Here is a 27238-nt window from a genome sequence, read left to right on the forward strand (position 1 = left end):
CTACATAAAAAGTTGGGCCTGGTGGCACATGCCTTGTAACCATGGCTTTGGGTAGATAGAGACACATAGATCCCTGGGGCTAGTGGGCCAGCCAGGCTAGACTGATGAATTCCAAGACAATAAGAGGTCCTGGGTCTGCTGCTAGTGTTGCTGTTGCTGTTTTAGAAGGTGGATCGTGGTAGCTAAGAAATGACACCCAAGGTTGTTCTGTAGTCTTTGTGTTTGTGAGAGTACATGCACACACACACACACACACACACACACACACACACACACACACACACACACACGAACATGCACACATATACAACTTTTTAAAATATATATTGAAAATAGTATTTATTTCCCTCTGGGAAAACTTGTCCAGTTCTGAACCTAAGGAAGAAAGGTGGGTTAGAAGATCTGCTTTCAGAGGAGAGGGCCCAGCGTCAATGATGTAGCAGAAACCAGAGACCTCAAACCAGACCAATGACTCTCTGCAATGAACACTTGCAAGTACAGATATATGGACAAAAGGGTTTACTGCGTGACTCACTGTGTCACACTGCAGCTTCCGTGACAAGATTTTTTTCTCCCTTTTTTTCTTTTCTTCTCTCTTTTTTTCTCTTAAATTTTATTTGAAGGGATGCTGCAAGGGCAGAGGGTGGATACGCAGGGACTGGAAATGAATGTGATCGAGATGCATGATGTGAAAGACACAATGAATAATATATATATATATATATATATATATATATATATATATATATATATCCTGCTTTCTAACCCCTACCCCCAGGAGTTCTATATAAGGAGCTAGCCAACAATATTAGCTAATGAGGGGGTGGGAGATGACAAGGCCTTGGCCAGCAGCATTTGGAGAGCCAAAGCCTTTCCCTAAAAGCGGGGAATGTTTGATGTCATTCCTCTGGGTTGTGACTTGACAGAAGCTTTTTATCTGGGGATCTCAAGGTGCATTAATAACGTGATGCAGGCACACACACACACACACACACACACACACACACACACATACACACAAGTGCATGCATTTGTACAGTCAAAGCTTCACAGATTCTTATTAAGCCTCCTTACACGCTGGGATCCATGTGCCAAAGAGCAGACACACAAACACACAGTTTTCAGTCTTTGGCCTACTACTGAGCCCCTCTACAAATTTGTTTTTTTCATTTATGATTGGGCCTCGTGTAACCCAGGCTGGCCTTACTGTACAGCCAAGGATGACCTGGACTGTGTAACCCAGGCTGGCCTTACTGTATAGCCAAGGATGACCTGGACCTTCTGATTATTCCTTCTTCCATCTCCCAGGTGCTGGGATTGCAGACACCACCATGCCCTGTTTTTATTTAGTGCTGGGGTTTGAACCCAGAGCCTCAAGTGCATGCTAGGCAAGCACTCTACCAACCGAGCTACATCCCCAGCCCTCCTCCCACTAGCCTCTTACAAATAGGAGGGAAGCCCCAGGCACAGGAGAGCAGACCACTGTCCTGGGTTAATTCCTGGGGCCAGGAAAATCCTCTGTGACTCAAGGAGACTTCATTATTGGTCACACTGCCTGGAAGACACTCATTTGAGCTGCAAACTTTGTCCCTGTTCTTTCTGAAGCAGATGAACGCAAGGGTCTCTTCCAACAGCGGACTCAAAGGCCCGAGGCCACAAACATCTGGAAGGAAATGTAAAAGACAGCAGTTGGGGCTGGAGACACGGCTCAGTGGTAGAGCTCTTGCCTCACACGCACAAGGCTCTAGACAAACAGTCTCCCCCAATCACTCCCACTGCCATGAGTGGACCTGCTCCACCAGGCCTTCCCAGCTGTGATGGATTTAGAACCCTTGGAACTGTGAGGTAACAGGAATCTTTCCTCCCTGTGCTGCTGCTGTTCAGAATTTTGTCACAGCAGTGCTAGAGGAACTAATACACTCCCCGTGCACGCTGCAAACCACAGCACGGAGCCAGCCACGCTGTGTCGGCTCCCACGGTGTAGTCATACATTCGACGTGGCTCTCGCTCCCTGCCGTCCCCACAGAAGAGACTCAACCCTGTTTTGTTTCCCTGAAGCAGCTTCCATTTCTGAGCCCGGTTCCTGACTCCCGAGGCCCTGTATTCTGTGTCGTCTCTGCCTACACCATGTCCGTCTGGGTAAGTCCACTTACTCCCCATCTCGGGACCTGGAATTGAGGCAAGACAGACAGGCAGTGAGGATTAAGGGTACATGGGAAAGGAATAACATCCTCACCCCGATGCTTAGTTTGTATTTTCTGCTGGCTTAGCGTCAAGAAATTTCAACACAACTGATAAAACCAAGATTGCCCACAAATGTAATGCTCGCTTTCCTAAAGACATTTCCAACAAGGACGCTAAAAAGCAAACTTAGCTGACTCGGGGCCAGAAAGTCTATAGCCTTGCATTTAACTTGTTGGCACTCAGAATCTAAACCACACGTCTCACAAAGCCACCTCACAGTTGTCATTAATGAAAGAAAAGTCTTTAAGTAAAATAAGTAAAACCACTGATATATTTTTTACTTCGTTTATAAATTTTGCTTAATTTTAAAACTTTGATTAATCTTTAAACCTCATTGAAAATTATATCCTTTGAACAATGTAACTTAGAAAAGCATAGAATCTCCCTGTCTTACACACACATGCACACACACACACACACACATACACACACACCTCCGTTGTAAAGGCACATGAGTGTGACCCTCCCAAGTCTCCAGTGGGTACTGTCCTTTTCTTAAGTACCCCTTTCTCTCCTGTAATGCCCCTGATTACATCTACATTAAAATTATTTCTATTTAAATACCATGCTAACTAAGCAGGGCTGGTGATATCAGTGGACATGCTAACGTGGAAAGGGAAAATGTCATGGGCTCCACTCCTGGATAAAGGACTACAGGCAACTGATGACCGCTAGGAAAAGGGGAGAAGGAAATTAGCCCCTCCCTCCCCCCAGGGATGAGTCCCTTCCTGGTTGTCCAATTCAGAGTGGTCAGCCTTGAAACCATATACATACCACCAACAAAAACAGACTCAACAGGTTGTATTTATACATATTTATTGTACAGACACGTATGCACACATATTATATATATATAAGAAGAAGAATCAAATAAAAAGAGGCTATCCGGTTGAGAGTGGGGGACCTGGGAGGGGTTCGAGGAAGACTAGCTGGAAGGATCTGGAGGAGGCAAAGGGAGGGGGAAGTGATGTAATTCTGTTACAATTAAAAGCATATTAAAAATTAAGTAAACAAACAAATACCATGCTAATAATGTAGTCTTACGTCTTTTTGGTCGTGGGCCTGGCCTTTAATGGCTGAGCCATCTCTCCAGTCCTAATTATGTGGTCTGAAATGATTCCAATGATGATTTAACTGTGAATACAGCAATGGTGTTTTCTGAATTCTCTTTATAAAATCTTTTTTTGCATACATGTCTGTGTGTGACTGCTGACACGTGACACAGTGTGCCTGTAAAGCTCAGAAGACATGCTGCTTCCACTTTACTCAAGGCATACCCAAGGCTAGCTGCCCCAGGATTCTCCAGTCTCACCTCCCATCTCACTGTGATGTCCCTGGGATGACAGATGCATGCTCCTGCACCTGGCTGTGTGTGGGCTCCGGGAATTCAAACTCACGTCTTCCTGTTGGTGAGGCAAGTGCTTCACTACGTTTTTGAATCTTAGTTTATCCCACCAGGCATAATGCTAAATGTCTTTCTGCATTCGGGACTCATTCAGGACTCAGAGTTGTCCTGAAATTCTGTTCTGCGGTAGCATCGTTGACAAAGGTCTGGCTTTACCTGAGTAGAGGGCCCAAGGAGGATGACTCCTCAGGCTACTGGTGGTAGTGCCAGGCTGTGTCTCCTTGACATTCCCAGCAGAATGACCAGGATCCTTGATAATCAAGCGTTCTTTGTTTAGTTATTTTCTTTTCTTTTTCAGAAAATTTTCGTTCAGTCTTGTCAACCTCTTTTTCCTTAGTTTGAAATCGTCTGTCTGATTTCTCCCTTTCTTTTGTATGCTTTTCTTGCTTTTCAATGTCTATGTCCTTTTCTTTGTTTAGTTATTTTCATCCTGGGCCAAAAGAGATGGTTCAGAGGTTAAGAACACACACACACACACACACACACACACACACACACACACACACACATACACACACACACACTGCTTTTACAGAAGACCCAAGTTCAGTCCCCAGCACCAACATGGGGAGGCTCACAACTGCCTGTAACTCCGGCTTGGGGGGCATCTGATGCTTCTGGCCTCTACAGGCACCTCTACTCACATGCACACCACACACACACACACATAAATAAATACAAACTTAAAATTATTTTCATCCTGACATTGTCTTAGAATTGGAGACAGGAAGGATGCTGTACAGGGATCAGGCATCTCAAACTGTAGAAAGTGAACTTGCAGCTCGCTGGCCTTTGAGCCTTTCCACAACTGCTGACTCTGGCCTTCTGCAGCCTCCTCCGGGCGATGTGATCCTCATATGCTCTCGGTGAGTGCATTGGATATGACCTTTGATTGCAATTGTCCAGACCTCTGAAAATAACCTCCGCAGAGGGAGTCAGTCAGCACTGGGGAAGGCCGTTCCTAGCACTTGCCACCCACCCCTCTAAACTGACTCCACACACAGCATTTGGCTCGTTTGCCCTAGAAAAGGTGCCTTAAGCCTGTTCCCATGCAGTGCCTCGGCCAGAGTCTTCAGGCCTGATCCCAACAGGCAGCGTGGACGACATGGACATTGTACAGGTGTCTGGGGAATCAGGCAGATCTCCTTTAGGGTGGCTTTCCTGAGTGGGCCACAGGAGTCAAACATAGCTAAGAGGTTGCTGACATGGCAGATAATACCTCGGGGGGCCTAGTGGCTTAGTTGTCTTCAAGTCCATGAGCCAAGGGAAGGAATGCTGAACAATACGCATGGAAAGCACAGGTTGAGCGCTGAGAGGCAGAACGCCATGGCCGGAGATTCTGCAGGGGACTGTGGTTAGCTGAAGTGAACATGCCCAGAATAACTTGATACCATGCTAACAACATGACCTCAAACAGTTCCAGTGATGGTTCCGTGAGGTGGGGGAGACAAGTCATTGTATGTGCTTAAAAAAAATGAAACTGTTAATTGGGGGCTGGAGAGAAGGCTCAGCGGTTAAGAGCATTGGCTGCTCTGCCAGAGGTCCTGAGTTCAGTTCCCAGCAACCACATGGCAGCTCACAACCATCTGTAATGAGATCTGATGTCCTCTTCTGGCATAAAGGTATGCATGCAGATAGATCATTCATACCCATAACATAAATAAATAAAAAGCTGTTATTGAGTACATGTACTTAGTATTATGCTATCTAGTGTCTGAATTGTTCTAGAACACAGAGGTCAATTGAATCAGCAACAGGGACTTAAGTAGCCCTGGTGGCTATAAGCTTTAGAAAAGCTCTCGACAAGGACTGGGGAGATGGCGCAGTGGTTAGAGTGCTTGCTCTGCAAGTGTGAGAGTGAGAGTCCAGATCCCTGGAACCCACCTGTAATTCCAAAGTTCAGAAGGGAGAGACAGGGGCTCCTGGAGCAGGCTGGCCAGTGATACCAGCTCTATCCGTGAGTTCTGGGTTCAGCTGAGAAACCCTGCCTCAATTAATAAGTGGAAAGATATCTCCCAGTGTCAACCTTGGGCCTCCACATGCACCCACACACATGTCAACATGCACACATACATGTATGCACATCACACACAAGAGTAAAGTCTCTTTTCTTATATTCACAAGGGAAAAAGAAAAGAGAAGCAATGTGTCCTTACACCCCTCACCCTGGTGAGAGATCTGGTTACAGCTAGGGATGTTTACTTGGCCCCTGGTTTAAAATGAAGCGATAGCTTTGATGCTTCCGTAACTCCAGTTTCTGCGCTGAAATCTAACGACCAGCAAGACTGTGTTTGGAGGTAGGTCCTTTGGGAGGACGTGCCCATGAAGCCTTTGTGAGTGGTGGTGTATATTTTGACTGTATTCTGACGTTCCCAAGACTACCAATAAAAATTTGCTTTGAATCAGAGGGCAGAGCTAGTTATTAGTTGACCAAAATTAACCATAGAGGTTTTGGAGGACTAAGATAGGGAGTCAGGAAGTATAGTAAGACAGTACTTAGAGAGGGTCTCAGCCCTTTCGGATGGAGGGACAAAAGAGATAGGAGGTCACTGGTCGCTTCTCCACCACTTCTCTCATCATTCAGGTTCTTACCTGGATATCTGACTCCTGAGTTTTTGTTGATAAAGAATAATTAGATAAACACATCCAAGTGGGATTAGAGCTCTTATAAGAAAAGTTCAGATCGCTACTGAGTGCTCTTTCTACCATGTGAGGACTCAGTATAAAGCCAGAACCCAACCATGCCGGCTCCCTCACCTTGGACTTCCAGCCACTAGAGTGTGAAAAACAAATATGTAGGGTTTAAGCTGCCTACCTTATGGTAAGGAGTTGTAGCAGCCTGAGCTGATGAAGACTCCATCTGGAACTCTTATAGAAGAAGACGGGATATACATTTAAAAATCAATAAACTTAAGAGCTACGTATTTGTTGTTGGTGTACTACACAATACTGTGACTGCTACAAGCATGGATCAGAGTCTGGAGGGAAACTACCGAGATCTCCAGGTTCTTCCATCTGAGCCTGAGGATTGTACTGTGGACGCGTGGAGAGTAATATAAACAGAAGTAACTTCTTAGAAGGCACAAAGTCAGCCACTCCTGAGAATGGAAGTGAGCCACAGAGCTGAGACAGGAGAGAATCCGATGTCCCCCAGCCACAGGTGGACAAGCCTTTGCGCATCATTCCAGGTCACTGAAGAGCATGGGAAGCCTGCATGCTTACATGTGTTTCATGTAGCTTTCAGTCAAGGAGGAGGCTTTCTTTTGTGTTTCTCTTAATGCCTCTAGAACCCGCTCTTCACCTTAGCCTCCTCCCTCACGACTAATAACAGGCAAAAATAGAACAAACTTAGACCCAAGTCAAAGCCGACTCTGCTGGGCTGAAGGGAAGAGGTTCTCCCCTTTTTCTTTCAAGCAAGGTATAAGGATTTAGCTATAAGAGGTCAGTGTGTAATTAAGTGAAGGGAAGAGAAGGAAGGAAAGGGGAAATTCTTCAAAACAGCTATTCATTAGCTCATTAACTCGGAGAAGATCAATGTCTTAGGAAAACAACAACTTCATTTTTCAATTTCTAGGTTCTATTCTAGAGACTTCTGTAAGCCTGGCCAACGGTGGCTTGTCTCAAGCCTCCTGCTCCAGGGACACAGCAAGCTTAGGAAACAGGGTCTGAGAAACTGGATTTAAATCCACCCAACCAGCTTGCCGAAGTGACTAAGGGCCTTCCCTGTGAACTGTTCCTGGTAGACAGACATGCATTGGTTGCAGCCTTCAGCACACTTGGGGGAGTCTCACAGGACATGAAACCTCATAAGACTGGCAACAAAACCACCAAGCACTGGCCAGTTCCATCCAATTTATTCAAAGGTCATCAGCGACTGGGGTCTTCCAAGACCAGAAAACAGGGCAAACTACTGCTCTGAGTTGACACTTACAGATACCTGGCTGGGCTGGGCTTCTCTATAATCTCCAAATTCTATGAAGCTACATGTAGGGGACATCACAAACCCCTTCTTCCAGACTGGTCTCCTCTTCCTCTGATCTTGATCTCCAAACTTGCTATCAGCCCGTGGCTTTAAACCTGTGGCATCTAAGTTCTGCTGATATCTGTCTTCCGCAATGGCTCACCCTAGCCTCCAATGCGACTCTTCTCTAGACTCATTTCCAAGTTGTTCTGGGTTCTTCCTCAGCCCACACAGAGTATCTACATAACTTCAGAAAACCAGACAAGAGGACGGAGGAGCATAGAGATGGAGTCAAATGTGCACCTCAGCACCCTCCGGAGAAAGGCGGAGGACACGTGATCGTGGAAAAGTCATTGGAGTGAAAATGAATGTTTCAGGAGTTGCACTCCCTGGCCAAGAGCGACGACTCTCCAGTCGGCAGAGGAAACGGGAAAGACTTTTCTGTGCTCCAGTCAGCTTGCCTGACAACAGCGCATTTAAAACCACACTCCATTAGAGAGGGCTGTGCCGCTGGGTCACTCTAGAAAGGAAAATGATGGTTCAATGCCCTAAACTAATGACCTGAAGTAAAGAAGGCAGCGGCCTTGCAGAGGTCAGCAGAAGGGGGTTTCCTGAACCCGCATGCACTTTAAGATAGAGACTGAAGAGATATACAGGCCGCAGAGCAAGCACGTGTTCTTCCTGACTTCCCCTCCACCTCATCCTGGGAGACAGAGGAGTGGGAGCCACACATGTGGGTCTGACTCACTGGGGCCCACGATGCCTGTCCTCGGAGGGACACTGGAGTCCCTTGGTTCCACAGTGGTCTAGAATCACCGCGCCTGTCCCTGAATGGGGTGACATCACTTGTCACCCTTCACACACAAACACAGACATTGTAGTGTGTCACATTCACAAGTGCACACTCATGTGCACACGTTAACATGCACTATGGAGTTTCACACATATGCACAAATACACACATATGCACATACATATACATAAATATATATGCACAAAAAATATACATACACATACATCCACAGTATGGGTATCATATACAAACACGCATGCACACAGATATATACAAATACATGTACAAATACATACTCACATGCATAAACATACAATAGGCTGTCACATGCACATATACATACATACACATTTATGCCCGCACATACATACACACTACAGAATGTCACACACACACACACACACACACACACACACACTGCAGCAGGTCAATGATGGTTTTGAAGGAGGAGGCTGTGATAAGATCTCCTAAAAGGAGCTGTGGGTTTTAAAAGCATGATCAATGTACCGCTCCTTACTAGTATAAATGAGTTAAAGCGAGGCTCCAGAGTCTTCCTGTTAGTATGTGTGCAGACAACACAGTGAGCAAGAACACTTTTCTCAGATCTGCTGGGCCTTAAGTCACTGAGAGCCCGAGCTTGGATCTGACCCTGACCTTGACAGGGGCATCAGAGACAGACAGAGCAAGCCAGGAGTGCTTCAAGGTCCTCAGTCATGTACCTCTGTGTTTTAAAAAAAAAAAAAAAAAAAAAGTAATAATAATCAAGCTGACCTCCAAGCAGCTGAGTCCACAAGAAAAGTCAGTTTGCATTACCCAGCTGGCTTCCAGGAAGACTTGCCTGCACTGCTTCCATGGGATTTCACCAACAGAAGCCGAGCTGTCTGAGAGGCTTACAGAGCACTAGATTTACCTCACGGGGCGACTGAGTGAGTCATCGCTGATGCCAAGCAGTGCTCTGCCTGGAAACATCAGGGAGATGCCATTGGAGGGGGCCTGGGGGACGCTCCATTAAGGTGGCGTCCTGATGGAGGGGAAGCCTGGCAGGGTCATGTGACCGGAATTTTAACACACAGATTCTTCTACAAGGATTGGAGAATGTCAAGAGCTGTTGGATCAAAGTCAGAGCAGTGATTCCAAGGTCAAAGAGATTTCTTCCACCTAAAGCACAAAGCCTTAACACCCTCATGTTTTTTTTAACTTGTCAGGAATATAAAATATTTTTAATTAAAAAATTAAGTTATCAAACTTGTAAAGTACCCCAGAGGTGATTTCATCTAAGTAAGCAAAAGGCAGCCATCTGTAGCTCAGAAAAACCGAATTGGAGTAAAGGGGTTGAAAGAGCAGTCTGTCAAAATACTGGGGGGAAAAACACTCACTGAACATAGAGCAAACCAGTGTGTGGTTATATAAATGTCACGCATAGACATCTCATGACAATTTGTCTATACGCTTGCTGCTTGTTAGAATTATTACGAGAGCTTTCAAAAGTCCCAGCATTCAGTCCACACTTCAGCTAAAAAGCTCTGAGTTGGGACTCAACCATCAGCACTTTTAAAAACCCCTCATTGCTTAGACTGCAACTAAGGTTAAGAACTTAGGCTCCAGAGGAAAACAGGGACCATGCAGTATTTATTCATCCACTCCCTTATTCACTCAACAAATACATCGCCTTCTGTATGTATCAGGCAGGCATTATGTATGCTGGAAATAAAACAGTTACTTAAAAAAAAATGTGATCTTGGGTCTTGGATCTCATTTACGGTTCAATTCAATGAGAGGAACTCAGTTCATTCCACTGTGACCGTACTGAGTGCTGAGCGGCCTGCCTGGCACTGTGGTTCTGGGATAGATATGGCATGGTATTTGACAAGAGGTCAGATGTAGAAGTAACCAACTGTCTTATTAAATAAGAAACACAGAACCAATGCAAAGAAGAAAGCCAAGAGGTCAGAGCTAAGAGCTAAATAAAACCTTACCCTTCCTCCTGCGGTGGCCCTACCTCTCCGAACGAACGAGAGCTATTTCCTGTGTTAAAGTCTTTATATAGACTTTCTGTTCTGCCTTCTCATTGGTTGTAAACCCAACCACATGACCGCCTTGTCACGGCCCGTCTGTATAGACCTCCAGATTTTCTATGATTGGTATTGAGATTAAAGGCAGGTGTATCCAATACTGGCTGTATCCCTGAACACACAGAGACTTACCTAGTTCTGCCTACCAAGTGCTGGGATTACAAACGTACGACACCAATGCCCTGCTTTCCTATGGCTTGCTAATAGCTCTGACCCCCGGGCAACTTTATTTATTAACATACAAATAACATTTGAATACAAATAAAATATCACCACAGCCAGGCATATCTGCTTGGAGAGAGTGGCATGGGCAAACAGGTTTTAAGACGGAGTGGAGTTAGCTGACAGAGAGGAGAGGTCTTCCACACTTTCTAACTAATAGTGCGTGCAGACGTCCTCAGCCAGGAGCGACATTAGCACATCCAAGAAAATGAAAGGAAGAGAGTCAAGGACCGCACGTGGAACACAGGGACCAGAGTGATGCGGCCGGGCACTGAGCAGGTGGACAGGATGCAGGGTACCACTGCCTTGACGGGCACCGAGTCAGTCAAGGTCAGACAGGAGAGCAGGTGCCATTCAGAGCACTTCAACTCATCTAAACCTAGCCTAACAGACCCCCAGACCTCAGCAGGCCCCCAGCACAATGGCCGCTACGACAGATGAACCATTCAGGCCTTGGAACCCAGCACGTAGAAAGAAATACCTGTCAAAATGGAAACAAAGACCTAAACCATCCAAGTCCCTAGTTCTGGGAAAGTCCATACATGTCCTAGCCTTGCATTTCGGCTCCTGTAGTTTCATTCTGGCTAACTCTTCTTGCTCTCCAAAGTATGTCAACCAAGGATGTGGTTTTTTTGTGCTCAAAACCCCATCCTAAGAGAGGCTCGGGACAGCACCGGGGTCCCAAGCATCCAGTGTGGTCAGCAGCTGGCTAATAGAGATTAATTAATAATAATCATTTCTTATCAGCTTGACCCCTTGTCAAAGCAGCATTTTCCAGTAGACACCTCACAACCTTGACACGCAGAATTGGTTTTATGTGGAAGAAAGTGATGGGATGAAGATGAAGAAGAAACCCAGAAAGAGCCACAGCAGGAGGCCATTGGCAGGCCCACCTAGCCTGGGAGAACAAAGGGAGATGAGAGACTCTCCTAAAGGCGTGTGCTTCCAACCCTGATGACCTGAGTTTGATTCCCAGGACCTACACAGTGGAAGGAGAGGACCAACTCCTGAAAATTATCCTCTGACCTCACATATGTGTGTGTCATCCCCCCCTACACACACACCCACACACATACACACAAATTCAAGGGGGGAAACCCCATTAAAAAACAACAACAACAAACAAAACAAAACAAACAAAAAAAGGAGATGAGGTTTCAGCAGCCCAGGGCTGCAACTGGAATCTCTTTGAGCCTACAGCCATCCTGACATCCCCCTGTCGGGAGGCAGTGACTGTGAACACAAGCAACGGTGTCTAGCTCTTTCAGGCAAGGAAAGGGACAAGAAAATTCCCATTAGTTCCCCTCAGTCTCAGTGTCCAGGTGATACGCGACCTTCTTCAGTGGGTTCCGGTGTGGCCCCCGTAGAGGGAGAGGATGTGATGGAGCAGGGTGTGGGAGAAGGAAGCCATCTTCAAGTCTAAGCTTGTACCAGCCGCCACCATCACCAGTCAGATTTGGCCAGGAGCGTTGTGGTCACGAATTCATGCCCAGAACTATCCCGGGAATACATTGTTTTGCCCGCCATGAAGGAAAAGCTATGTGTTGGTTTTCTTGAACACTCTATAACAAAATGCCACAGACTGGGTGGCCTAAAGAAGAGAGGTTCTGTTTCCTCACAGTTCCAGAGGCTACAAGTTCAAGGTGAAGATGGCAGTACCGTGAGTTCCTTCAGAGCCCCCTGTCTTAATTTGCTTTTCAATTGCTGTGATAAAAACACCAGGCTGAAAGTGACTTGGGGAGATAGGGGTTTATTTGGCTTCAATGAGGGAAGTCAAGGCAGAAACTTGGAAAGAAGAACTGAAGTAGAGGAATGCTGCTTACTGGGCACAATGGACAGGGGGCGGAGCCCTCCCTCACTAATAATTAACCAAGAAAATTTACCACAGACTTGTTGGTGGCAATTCCTCAGTTGAGTGTAGCTAGAGTTTTCCTGCCTTGCCCACAGTCAGGACAAATCTTTGTCACCCGCCAGTCCCACAGCCGCTCAGACCCAACCAAGTAAACACAGACACTTATATTGCTTACAAACTGTATGGCCGTGGCAGGCTTCTTACTAACTGTTCTTATATCTTAAATTAATCCATTTCCATAAATCTATACCTTGCCACGTGGCTGGTGGCTTACCGGTGTCTTCACATGCTTCTTGTCATGGTGGCGGCTGGCAGTGTCTCTCTGCCTCAGCCTTCCGCTTCCCAGAATTCTCCTCTCTCCTTGTCCCACCAACTTCTTGCCTGGCCACTGGCCAATCAGTGTTTTGTTTATTGACCAATCAGAGCAATTTGACATATAGACCATCCCACAGCAGTTGAGGTTCCCTCTTCCCAGATGACGTTAACTTGTGTCGAGGTGATAAGAAAGCAACCAGCACAGCCGATGCCAGGCTTGGAAAGGCCCCTCTTCTCTCTGTGTCTTCACAGGTCTTCCCTCTGCATGTCTGCAAATCTTCTTGTTTAAAAACACTTTGTGGTGGGGTATGTGTGTACTACCGCACACATGTGGAAGTTGGAAGACAATCTGTAGAAATCAGTTCTGCCCTTCCACCCTGTGGGTCCGAGGAATCAATCTCAGTTCATTGGCCTGGCAGGAAGTGCTTTACCCACTGAACCATCTTGCCCATCCAATTTCATCTTATAAGTGCATCAGGAGCTGGGCTAATATGATTAAATCACTAGCAATCCACGGAATCGGCTTAATGATCAAAGGAATTTATTTGGGGGTGTAACTCCTAACCACAGGAGATTTATTACAGGGTCCAGGAAAGCTGAGCTATGGCCCTTGCTGAATGACTTGGTCCACTATCTCGGCATCCAAAACCATGAGGTAGCCAAAAGAGAGAGAACGTATGTACATCCCAGGTCTTAAGGGTCCCTGATGGCCACTCCCCAGGGACAGGTACCTCAGGGTCATAGGCAGATGTAACAGCTACAGCTGCCTCACTAGGGGCGATACTCCAGGGCATGGCTCAAACAGCTACCCACTGCACCTGGCAGTGGTGGTACACACTTTCAATCCCAGCACTCTGGAGGCAGAGTCAGGAGGACCTCCGTGAGTTTGAGGCCAGCCTGATCTACAAAGTGAGTTCTTGAACAGCCAGGGCTACACAGAGAAACCCTGTCTTGGAAAAACAAGTGCATTAATTATGAAGGATTCAGATCTGCTCTAACAGCCTTGCCTTAAAGCTAATGACCTCTTCAAAGACATCTCCCAAACCAGTCACTTTCTGATATAATTGGAGATATGACTTCACCATGAATTTCAGGGCAGGCAGTCACAGGTCAGTCCTGTGCATAGGCTGGCCATCTCCCTTTGTCCACTAATGGTGTGATCACATTTAGACTCAGGATGGTTGTCTGCTGAACACTTGCTTTAGACTCTTAATGGTGACGGGACCTGAGTCAGCCTTGTTAAGGGCATGTGGTTGAGCAGTCGGCTGTACTGACAAGGTTCCTACCTCCTTTTTACTCAGGGGAGGTCTTTTTCCTCACTGTCACTTAGGGATGCCCCTGAGTGGGCAAAGATGCTGTGACAGGCTGGACCAGCACCCGAGCAGCCCTGTCTGTGGGAGGCATTAGGAGAATCTGGCTGCTCGCTCATGGAACGCATCATGCCTTCCACACAGGCTCCAGTGTGATCACTAACCATTGCAGGGAGGTTGTCATTATTTGTGCTGCGACACTCATGGTTTGATGAATCAGACAGCACCCATTTTTGATGGGCAGCTTAGGTTACCTGGTCACTTGTCATGTCACGGTAAAGTGTTCAGTCTGTTGTATTCCTCTTCCTCTAGGACCCACCCTAAACTAACTTCCCAGGCTTCTTATAATAAAACTAGGTAAGACGGTAAATTAGTAGTAATAATAAAGAAATACAATAATATTTCTATAATGTTTCTTTTTATACAGCAATTTGTTTTAACTCTTCATAATGTTTGAACTGTGTGTGTACATGTGTGGTAGTGTCCATGTTTGTGTGTGTAGATGTGTATGCAGGTACACATGTACTTGTGTGCATACATGGCGTGCCAACACTATGGCTTTTACGTGGGTGCTAGGGGTCTGAACTCATGTTCTTGTGCCATCTCCCAGCTCTGACACTTATATTTTATAAGCTATGCTGTTGTTTTAAAGATACATACATGTAGCCAGGTGTAGGGGTGCGTGCCTGTAATCTAAGCACTCAGAAGGCTGAGGCAGGAGAATTACTCATTCAAGGCTCATATGGGTTACACAGAGAATTCCAAGTCAGCGTGAACTACATAGTGAGACTCTGGGTGGAAAATACATAAATGGGTAATATTTTTGAGAAGATGTAATGGATACGATAGGACTATTAAGCTGATATCATCAATATTTGACAACAATAGCGAACCAGCCATTGACAAGGTTCCCTCTGTGCCGTGGCCAGTTAAATAGTTTCCTCTGGCTCCAGTATTGCTTATCCAAGATCCCTGTATCCATCAATTCTCCTCTTTTTTTTTTTAAATAGTAATAAATCCAGAAATCCACTTTGATCCACAGCTCCATCCTTACTGAGCCCACATAAAGCCCACTCCAGATCTAAACCCAAAATGGTAACAGCAGGTTTACTATCCTCAGAACCAATGCATTTGAACTTGGAATTCTTGGGATTTTACTTAATAACACAGACTTTTCAGCTTACAGGAATCCCTTTCCAGCTCTCTGCAAGTTCCCATGGGCTTGCATTTACCGGCAATTTTGTAGACCAGTTGCTTGTTAATTGGGTTCTTTGAATCCACAGATTGTAATTTAGACTGTCACACATCCGAAATGGCCATTGTGTTGTGACAGTCAGAAGCACATTAAATGTCACCATAAGGCAAATGTCTTTTCAAATGGTTTGAAGGCAGAGAGGTAATTTTCACTTGTAAAATCAGGGTTAAATTCCCAGTAAGTCATGGCTTTAATAAAAACATTGGGAGTTCTGTTTAACTTGGCCGCCATTTACTGTTAACATTTTTTTCCCCTTTTTAGTTCTGAAGCAGTTTTGTTCCATCCTATGTCAGCTCACTCACTCACTCCTCTCCCTCCTCCCTCCTTGTAAACTGGATGAATTTTTATCTACCAGTACAGAGACACTGACCGCTCTGGGCCTGGGCAGTCATCGTTCTAGGCTTCTAGGGTCTCCTCTGGGATGGCCTGCAGTTGGTGAGGACCAGAATTTCTGTTTCATTTTAAACATTTCCTCCCTGCTCGTCTGTGGTGCTTTCCCAAATTAAAAGCCACACTTCTACCAATTGTTGGGAAATGGAGCTTTACTCCTTCTTCCCAACTTTGCTTCTCCTTTGATAAAAAGCTTGTGGCCTAAAAATTTATCATTGCAGTGTTCTCAGATGTGTGCATGTGTGTGCATACAAATTGTCCTTTTATCCTCTGGCCCCTTCTAGCTCTATCTACTCTTCCCTCCCCACCCCACTCCTGTCCTCTCTAGGAAGCTGAAGCTGGCCTTGATCTCATGATTCTCCTACCTCACTCTTATGAGTGCCGGCATCACAGGCATGCTCCAACACAGTCAGCTAATAATGACTTTCTAGAGATTATTACATTGTCTACTGAATATAATACTATAATTACCATTTGATACCCACATGCACTTAACAACTCATTTCTCAAGTATGTGGATCACACATCTTTCTTTCTTCCATCTGACTTTGTGAATCTACTCTGCTCCCCACACACCCCAGCCACCAAACACATACAAAAAAAATCTGTCTTAATATATTTAATGACTGAACCCATATAATTATCCCATTATATCTTCAGTAAAGAAATGTATTAGTCAAAAAAAATTTAAATCTAATTTTTTAATTTTTTGTAACCAAAGATGTTAGTTATTTTAAAAATATTAGATTGCATCATTATATATGATTGTTAAATATAATAATCACAATAAAATAATATTTATGTCAATGTCTATAAAGATACTTGCACATAACTTTTTTATTAATGAGTTTAAACTAATTTTAAATTTTTATGAGATGACATAAACATTGGTTGCAACTAGAATGAATATTTCATAATATGATTTTACACTACAGGTTTTAACTACCACTTCTGAAAAAAATAGCCACACAAAACTTTTCCCTGTGCATTTTTCTGCTAATGTGTCTTGGAAACAGTCCCTGTTACATTTAAAGACACTGGTGTCACTGGAAAGCAATACTTCCAAAAATAGCTGAGGAAAAAAAATATAAATTTAAATTTCTTAAGAAATCTAACTTTAGTATCCTGTGTTTCTTAGTAGTAGTCTCTGCTTTGTTTTTAGAGGCTCTCTTTAGTGGTCAGGATGATTGAGGCAAGATTAGTAATCAAGATTGTCCCTTCTCCACAAGGCCCACCCCCCACTGAACCAAATCATCACCTCCATTATGGGGAGTGTTCTAGAGCATCCTTCTCTAGTTTTAAGAAACATTAGAGTAAACTGGAAAGACAAGAAACTTAAGGGGTTGTGGTACCTTCATGGCCTGTCCAAAACCTTCTAATTTTACCCAGTATTTCAGGATTTTACATTTTGGGGTGATGTGCTCAGAACAAGGTCTGAAATAGGGAAGGGACACAGGGAACCTAGATCCATAAACTAGGGCAGAATTTCTCAGTAAAGAAGGTTGACAATCTGGAAATTTACTTTCTTAGACTTCATCATTATATCCTTTAAAGACAGTTTTGCACCGCCCTGGGAGTGACTCAAAGAGTATGGCTAAGCAGTAGGCGGTACACAGATCCAATCCCAGAGGCGTTGTTACAAGCAGGTGACTACAGACACACTGTTTAGTCTCCCCACATCTGTTTTCTTGAGGGTAAAACAGAAACAATAGAATATATCTCTTAAAGCTATATTGGGGACTGAAAAAGATGGTATAGCTGTCCCTTGGCTTCTGATAGAGTCATACCCCGATAAATCTATCATATACTAGAAGTATATTAAGAATCTGTTTAGGGGCTGGAAAAATGGCTCGGTGGTTAGGAACACTTACTGCTCTTGCAGAAAGACCCAGCACCCACACTGGGTAGTTCACAATCACCTGTAACTCCAGCTCCAGGGGGTCAGTGCCCTCTTTTGGCCAATGCCTCTGGGTATACCTACACATATGTCACACACACACACACACACACACACACACACACACACACACACATACACACACACACAAAATAAAAATTGTTTAGATGATGATATATTTAACATACCCAACCTATAGAACTTCACCTTTTTGTAGCCTAGCTCACTTTAAAAAATGCCCAGAGAACTGACACTGGGCAGAACCATCTAAGACAAAGTATATTGCTAACCAAAGTGTCAAAAGTTCATGTCTACACACTGATGGGCATTTTATGACATGACAAGATGAAAAAGTATAGTATGAAACACAACATTGAAAAAAATGCTGCCAAAATGGTGATCATAGATCATTGGTTATTCACCCCTGTGATCATGTGTCTAACCGGAAACTAAGAACCAAAGCTGTTGCCAAATATGACAGAAGAATATCGTTGGGTGTGTTGCTAGCTTGAGAAAAGATCAAAATCTGAAGTACATTTTCTACTGAATACATATCACTTTGTACCATAGTAAATTTAGAAATCATAAATGATACCATCGTTAGATCAGAGACTATCTGGACATGAGGCAATGAATCCATTAGCTCAATAAAACACAGATGGGGGAAGAAATTACTCGTCCTAGAGGAAGTGGCCACTAGTAAATTGTCCATGCTCCAATAGTCCTGTACCCATGCACATATGGGCAGCACTCATTGGATCTAAGGGAGGAGGAGAAACAGGAGGAGAAGAAACAGGAGGAGGAGAAATAGGAGGAGGAGGAGGGGAGAGGGAGGAGGAGGAGAAGGAGGAGAAGGAGAAGGAGGAGGAGGAGGAAGGAGGAAGGAGGAAGGAGGAGGAAGGAGGAAGGAGGGGGAAGAAGAAGAAGAAGAAGAAGAAGAAGAAGAAGAAGAAGAAGAAGAAGAAGAAGAAGAAGAAGAAGAAGAAGAAGAAGAAGAAGAAGAAGAAAGTCATAAAGTGAAGTTGGGAGACGGTTGTGTCCAGAGGGATCTGGAGTGAGCTGAATGGAAGAAAGGGTGATAGGATCATATTCCATTACATATGTGTATGAAAGTTTCAAAGAGTAATTTCTTAGTTATTTAAAAAGAAGATGGGATGAAAAAGGCCAGGGGTGGGAGAGTACAGGGACAGATTCAAGAACTGCATAATAAATACACGTGGTAATTACAAGGGATACAGTTACTGCCTTCTCTGTCTGTGTTCCCACCCCTCACCTCAGGTGCTAAAATTGGGGAGGTAGTGTGGAGTCAAGTGAGAGAATCCTGAATGCCAGACTTAGGGTATATAGAGAGGAGGCCACTGGGGTCAGAACCAAGAGATCTAAGACTGGCAGCAGGCCCTTGACTGCAATCCAGAAGTGGAAGAAAGACTTGGCTTCTATTCCTTCCTCATTCCTCAATGCACCAGAGTTGGATGTGCAAGGATGGATTCCAAGATAAAGTTAGAGAATGTTCCTAGGCCAACATTTTCTAAACAGCTTTTGGCTTCACTGAAAATTCTTAAATTAACACACACATACCACAAAGCAGTCCGCCGTGGTAGTACACACTTGGGGAATATGAATACCGTGTCTCTTCTGCAAGTTGCAATGTGCATTAACACACTGGTGTCCTGGTATGTCCCAAGACAAATGAACCCTTTCATGTAATTCAGAATTTCTCATATTATTTTCAGCACAGCATTTGCTTTACAGCGCCCTTATTTACAAGCTTGTGGAACAGGGTTCTGCCCAGCCTCCTTTGGGAAATGTGTCTTTGGCAAGGCCTCCATAGGCAGTTGAATTATGGTTTCTGCTGGGGGCCTGCAGAGAAGCAGGAAGAAACGGGTGGGGACGCACAGGGTTGTCGAGAGCTTTGCTCATGGTGTGAGCATCCAGTCTGGCTGACCAGAGTCATGTAGCCTGTAGCTTCGCTGTAGAAAATTAAAAGAACAGATAAAAGAGTGTGACACCGTGAAATGTGACAAGAGTGGCAAACACTTTTTCTTTAAATTCGAATCCTTTGAAGTCTGTAACTCTTCGGGGTCTCATTGTCGGCTCTTATAAGAGGCGAAACTGCAGACTGCCTCTGCTTGTTTTGGAAGATGATGCTGTAGTTCTGGCAAAGTTGACTATGAAATGGGCGCTTTTTAGTACTGTTGCCTCAGGTTTGATGAGGGCCTTTTTGATTTAGATTGGAACTACACATAGCTCTTCCCTCTGAACACTACAGGGCTACAAACCAGGTCTCTTCAGCCCCAAGGACTCTACCTTGCCCGACTCTTGTTTAGTGGACACACATACACACACAAGTTGCAAAGGATCTGGGGAAGCTAGTACATACCTGTGATCCTCACACTTGGGAGGTGGAGGCAGGAGGATCAGGTGCAAAGACAGCCTTGGCTCCATAGTGTGTTCCAAGAGAGCTTTGGCTACATGAGACAAGGTCGCAAAAAAAATGAAATAAAAATAATCAAAAGGTCAAAAGACTAAAACACAGAGGCAATGCTTTTGAGCAAAAGGTAAGAAAAGATGAACAAGTTTTAAATAGTGCTGTGAGATGTGTTGGTTATGTTTCCTGATGCTATAACCAAATACAGGGCAGAACCAACTCAAAAGAGAAATGGTTTATTCTGGTTCATGGTTCAGACCATGGTTAAGTGGGCTTAGTCCATGGTTGCTTAGACAAATCATCAAGGTTGGAGTGTGAAGGCTGTCACTCACTTTGTGTGGACAGAGAGCAAAGAAAACAGAATACAGAAGAGGCCAGGCAAATACAGCTCCCAAAGACATGCCTCCAACAACCTACTTCCTGCAGCTAGGCCCTACTTCCTACCTTTTACTGTCTCCCAAAAATGTCACCAGATTCTGAGCATCAAGGAATTTATTCACTGATTATGTCAGAGCCTTTGTGTGGTTGAAATTTTCTCTGTCCTGCCAACCAGCTCCTAAATAAAGACATGGAGACTTACTATTAATTGTGAATGCTCAGCCTTAGCTTGGGCTTGTCCCACCAGCCCTTTTAACTTAATTTAACCTGTTTCTATTCATCTATATTTTGCCTTGGGACTTTTTACCTTTCTTCCATTCTGTTTGTCCTACTTTCCTGCTTCCTCCGTGTCTGTCTGTCTGGCCCCTGGCATCTCTTTTCTTTTTTTCCCTCTCTTTCTTTTCCCAAGCCTAAATTCTTCCTCCTACTTACTCTCCCTGCATGGAAGTCCTGCCTATACATCCTCCCTCACTATTGACTGTTCAGCTTTTTATTAGACCAATCAGGCTTACCTTAGCCAAACAAGGTAAAACAGCAATATACCTTTACATAATTAAACAAATGCAACACATCTTTGCATAGTTAAACAAATATTCCAAAACACCTTTGGGATGTAGTTATCTCAGGATACATCACAGAAAGACCCAGAGGTGTGCTTCCTGGATCCCCAAGGTGGTTTTTTTTTTTTCCTGTGTGTGTGTCTCTCTCTCTGTGTTTCTGTGTTTCTGTGTTTCTGTGTCTCTGTATCTCTCTCTCTCTCTCTCTTTCTCTCTCTCTCTCTCTCTCTCTCTCTGTGTGTGTGTGTGTGTGTGTGTGTGTGTGTGTGTGTGTGTGTGTGTGTGTGTGTGTACCCATGCCACAGTGCACATGTGGAGGTCAGAGGAGGACCTAAGGGAGTCAGTTCTTGCCTTTCACCATGTGATTCCCAAGGATTGAACTAAAGTCATCACACTTGGGGGCAAATGCCTTAACTCACTGAGCCATGTCACCAGCTCCCCTGGGTATTTCATCGGATCAAGTTGACAATCAGAATTAACCACCACAGAAGAGAACTTCTCCAAATAGCAACTGATGCATTTTCAGTATCCACAATCCACTGTAGATCCCAGAGACAATAAGCTATCTCCCAAGGGATATAAAGGCCCTGGATATAAAACCAGAAAGCACAGTGGGCAATAAATATGAGCATCCCAAACCTGGACCAGAAGAGTCAAACTACATCAGAGCCAATGCAATTCTCCTAGACAACTTGGAAACGTATTTCAATAATTCCTACTGTGGAGGAATTTGAGGTTATAAAGTCTAGAATTAAATAATCCCATTAAATAAGTATGTTGGAACGTATGTTTTGAACAAGTAGACTTAATTGTCTTATTGCAAACAAATGTTTGGCTCATAGAATGGACAGACTAGAAATGCAGCATGCCTCAAAATAGGCCGTGTTAGTTAAATTTTGTCTTGTCTCATTTGCCGGTGTTATCCTGCCGTATCGTGGTTTGGCTTTCTCTAAAGGCCTATGATCATCTGTTGGCTTTAGAAAGCCTTAGACTTAGCCAGGCACAGTGGCGCCCACCTCAAATCCCAGAACTCTAGGTGCAAAGATGGGGGGTTTGCACAAGCTTGAAACCGGCCTGCTGGTCTCCATGGCGAGGTCTAGACCGGCTAGGGCTGCACAGACAGACCTTGTCTCAACAAAACAAAATGAAAAAAGAAGCCCCTGCTGGTATAGTAGTCATGCTTTGCTAAGACACGCATTCTGGAGAGATTTCTCTCACATGTGCTACTTTTCTGGCTACAAAGCAATACAGCCTTACTAGTTAGCCTCTCTCTTATGGGGGTGTGTATAATATCCCAAGGCTGCTTTTGACTCTGAAGAACGGCAGTGTTGTGAGTTGTACACTCTCCCTCTAAAAAGAGGAACTATTGGTGCAGAAGAGCAATTTCCCCCCCAACCCTTCAGAGCTAATGTCAATATTAATAAAATATCAAAGGCAGCCAGAAGGATGCTTCCCAGGCAGGAAGGATGAGAAGGCTGTGTGTGAGTGATGGAATGATGGTACCAACCACAACTCGAGGGTCCCAGTATGAAAAGTTTCTGTTGGCTAAGAAAAGGCAGAAATAATACGAGACCTGCCCAGAGACACATGCCCCCTCCAGGGAATGGTTGGCAGGAAGAAGACTTTCTCTTCTCCTCTGCCTCTCTCCTGGTTCTCTGCTGCTGTCTGTCACAGGCTGTCTTGCCCAGCATCTTCTTCCCAGAGTATGTACCCTGTTTGGCAAACTCGGGGGGGGGGGGGGATATGCTCACTGTGGGGTAAATCCTACTCCCCATCTCACAGGCTTCTACTCACGTGGACAGAGGGAAAACAACACCAACCTGAGACCCAGCTCTAACCTGTGAATGTCCCACGCTGGGTGAGGGAGCCTAAACTGTGGCCCTTCAGTTTCTCTCGTTTCTGGCTCCTGTTGCAGAAACTCAAAATGCTGACCAGTCCTATGATGGGACATCTCTTTCCTTAGCCCTTGTTTGCAATCGATTTATGAAGAAGAAACAGATGTGAAATGAAAGGTTGCCCCCTGGATACACATCAGATATGTGTGGCAAAGGAGGGTAGCTTCCCATTGCTAGCCTTTTTCCTACTCTGGGAGAACTTGACATAGGCTCATGAGAATTTGTCTGTCCTGGAGAGATTTTGTTCCCGACAGGATGAAACCGATCCCTGAATTGTGTTGAGATAACCCTACTGGAGCCAGAAGCATAGGTCAAGAGACTCTTCCCTCAGTATCCTATCAGATGAAATTTGTGCCAAAGGAAAAAATGCTAGAGTTCTGACAGAAAAGCTGTGACTAACTAAAAGTCTCAATACTGTCCAAGATCAGAAGCAGCTGCACAGATCTGAGGAGACCCAAGGTAAAGCAGCAAGACACAGAGCAACTCGCAGGCAGTGAAGTCATCAAGACAGAGTGGCTGGGCAACAGAGTCGAGCTGCTGTGCAAACAATGAGGGGAGGGCAGAGTGGGGGGGGGCGTGCAAGATGAGGGCTCTTGGCTAGAGCAGGAGGCAGAGATAGCCCAGGACCAGAAGAAGCCAGTGTCTGATGGGTGCGAGGGCTCAGCAGCCTAGCAGATGAGGTTCGGTGTCCAACATTTCTGTCCCCACGGCAATTTGCTGCCTGGAAAACCTCTATTCATGGAAGTGACTGTCCTGACATGTATCTCCATTACCCACAGGCCTCGGTGCCTTTGCTCACCTCCTCAAAGAGGTGATCGTATCTGAAGAAGGGAAGGCACACTGTTCTATCCTTTGCTTTTGGTCCTTATATGATATCATTGCAATGTATGTGTGACGAGGGGTCATTTTTTAAAGCGTAGTATTTAAATTTCCCCTGTTTTGCATTTAATCCCACTTTCCCAGAACTCTGCCTTGTTGGCATGGAAACTGCACTGGCGACTCCATCTCCACATCAGCATCTTCCGGTGAGCAAAGGCAAAAACCAAACCCGAGTGTTAGCGGCTCCTTTCCTTCTTCCTCTGCACGCCCAGTAATTTCCCTGCTCTTAGTTTTCCCTTCAGCTTTGCGCAGTGGGAGTGAAAGGCAAGACAAATGCCTGCCTACCAGGTGCTTTCCCATAAGCAAGGCAGCGGCTTGCACTTGAAAGACGATGCCCAGATGTGTCTACAGAGTGGCAGGATTCAGGGTAGTCTGAGTTCATGTTTTGCAATGCGGTTACAGTAAGAACAACCCACAGCATTTGGCTTCGGGTCTCAATTTTAATTCATAATCCTCCCCGTGAGACACACTGAAGATAGAAGAGCTTTGCCCCCAAGTCCTTTCATGTCTTACCAGCCCACGCAGGATCTGAACCCATTGCTCCTGGGATCCCGTGGTGTCTTTGAACACACTTCACAGGAGGAATTAGATGTAGGTCTCCTTAAGTCACTCCCAAAGCAGAAACTAGGACTCATTTTACTTTCAAATCTCCAAATGGATCAAAACTTTGGCCAGAAAATGCACAGAGAATGTGTGAGATTTGATCCTGTGGGAACAGGTGTTTGGGCAAGATTTCTGCCATATATTTTAGCCTCTGACTTGGACTGCAGCACTAAACATCATCAGTGCCCTCTGGTATAACATTTATTGTATAAATGAGCAGAGTGCACACATGTGGGTAGACCAGCCCTCTCCATTCCTTCTACTCCTGCATGAAATTACCAAGCAGACATTTCAGGGCTACTTGTACTTTATTCGCATCATGAAAAATGTGTTCACTAGAAAGCGAATCCTCCTTATTGGTCATCACTGAAATAAAAGGGAAAAACTGGAGAAAAGCCCCGGTGGTTTTGGTTTGCAAAGGACCCAGGATCATTTCCTAGCCCCCATGTGGTGGTTCACGATCATTATAACTCCAGTTCCAAAAGATCCAATGCCTTCTTCTGACCTCCATAGGCATCAAGCAAGCAGGCTGTGCACATATATAGTCAAAAGTGAAATACTCACACCCATGAAATAAATCTTATAAAAGTAATTTTAAAAGGATTTGTAAAATAAAATAAAAAAGTGAAAGGAATTCAGGCATGGTGGCACATGCTTGTAATTCCATCATGTAGAACACAGACAACAGAATTGTAAGTCAGAGGCCAACCTTGACTACCTAACAAGACCCTGTCTCAAACAAGTGGTATATCAAGATACCCGATGCATGAAAGCGACAATGTCCTGGATGCTGACGCAGCTCAGTTGGCAGAGTGTTTGCCTAGCATGGAGCCTTGTGTTTGATCCCCAGAACCTCATTAAACTGGGTTTAGTGGTGCATGTCTGCATGCCCGGAACTTGGGAGACAGAGTTCACAGCCATCCTCAGCTGTATAGCAAATGTAATGACAGCTTGCAGGAGGTGGGGTGGGGAGACACTCATATCGATGCTTAAAACTACAGCTCACAACCATGCCATGGCAAGAATATTTGAAACATCTTAATGAATCATAAACATGATAACACACCAGCTCATGTTTGCTTCACTGTTGAAACACAGCTATCTGAATATCTGGGAGAGAAAAAGGCAGGAAGATGCTGTATATTTTCTCTGACGGCTAACATTAACTTGAAGTAGCAAATTCTGAATCAACAACAGCAAAAAGCAGACAGTAAAATCCAGAGATACAAAGTTAGGATGTGGTGCCACGATGAGGCAAGACAGTCACAGGACAGACTGGCCCTTGACTAGATATGGTCCACACAGTAGCCACTTACCACTCTTAGACTTACAGTCAGAATTGGTTAGACTCCAGTGGTCTTACATGATCATCTTCTACTAGATGCTGCCTCTTGTTCACTGGAACATCCCTGGGATCTAAAAGACTGTCTGATCAAGGCAGCACACTCAAGAAGATGGTGCAGAGAATGAATACAGAGAGGATGTGTGAGAACAAATCCAACACTAAGATCTGGTTCCTTCAGGAAAATGTTTAGCATCTATTTTCTCATAGTTGGAGTTATTTTGTGGGGTTACAAATCTTGATTCTGGCCAAGTTACTTTGAAGTAATCCTCTTCTGCTATATCTATGAAACTATGTATCAGACTGTGGTGTGTGAGTACCAGACACACACACCCATAGTCCACATTATGAACAAACATGCCTGCGCAGTTTGATGACTTCTGGCCTATCATTCTGAGATGCTTAGATTAATTCTAATCAAAATATAATACAAAAGCAAGGGCTTTGCTCCTGATTTCCTATGCAAGCCCCCTCTTTCCAGGCATGTTCTAAAATAAACAGAAATCTCCCTTATTCCCTGACTCACTTTACCTGCAATCCAATTTTAAGGGGAGAAGTTCAGGAGGACCAGAGACACCATATGAAGAATTGCACCACTCATCCATGACAGCTCCAATACAGGCATTTTTATTTTAATGTCAGGCCCTCTACAATGAATATCAAGTAAATTAATATCTACCATAATAAGGCCAGGGCTACTACATTATAGTAGAGTCAAAATAATGCTGAAGAAGGTAGATGATATGAAAAATCAGCTCTCCCTATAGTGTGTATGGGGGTGAGTTCTCGCAAGAAAACTAGTGATTCATCTGATGTGTCTTAGTTAGGGTTTCTATTGCTGTGAAGAGACACCATGAACATGGCAACTCTTAGAAAACATTTAATTGGGATGGCTCACTTATCATGATGGGGAGCATGGTGGCATGCAGGCAGACATGGTGCTGGCTACATCTTGATATGCAGGCAAAAGGAAGTGGACTGTGATGCTGGGCAGTATCTTGAGCATATATGAGACCTCAAAGCCCTCCCCTACAGAAACACACTTCCTCCAACAAGACCACACCTACTCCACAAGGCCACACCTCCTAAGAGTGCCACTCCCTTTGGGGGGCCATTTTCTTTCAAACCACCACACAATGCTTCCCTCACCCCAACCCCGTGGATATCAAGCTGAAGTGAGGGCTTGAGGTCAGCCCCTTTCCCTCTGGGGACAGTAGAGGCCCACAGAAAAGACCTGACTAATGTCCAGATGAAACCCAAGGCTCAGACACAACTGAGAATGGGTTTGAACTCTTGGGACCCGTGGGGTTGGTATCGTATATCCGGAACAGTGATAGTCTTTCTGTGAGGAGAGTATGTGAAAGACTGAGGAGATGAGTTTGAGTGTGAGACACAGTTCACCTTGCCTTACCCACCCTCCTACCCCACAAGGGAGCCCCT

At 44.8% G+C, this 27238-nt stretch overlaps 1 long non-coding RNA gene across 3 annotated transcripts in view; it reads left to right on the plus strand.

Annotated features, from left to right (window-relative positions):
* Positions 1 to 1707: 1707 nt before the first annotated feature.
* Positions 1708 to 27238, plus strand: part of LOC143267856 (uncharacterized) — a 32275-nt gene continuing 6744 nt past the window's right edge. For 2 of the 3 annotated variants that reach the window (XR_013043484.1, XR_013043483.1), the window contains exons 1-2: positions 1708 to 2139; positions 23938 to 23999. This is a non-coding gene — a long non-coding RNA (uncharacterized LOC143267856). The remainder of the gene's footprint in view (positions 2140 to 23937; positions 24000 to 27238) is intronic. The other variant, XR_013043485.1, reaches the window with a different exon arrangement.

This window comes from Peromyscus maniculatus, chromosome 11, assembly GCF_049852395.1.
Source record: "Peromyscus maniculatus bairdii isolate BWxNUB_F1_BW_parent chromosome 11, HU_Pman_BW_mat_3.1, whole genome shotgun sequence".
In the NCBI taxonomy this organism is placed as follows: Eukaryota; Metazoa; Chordata; class Mammalia; order Rodentia; family Cricetidae; genus Peromyscus; species Peromyscus maniculatus.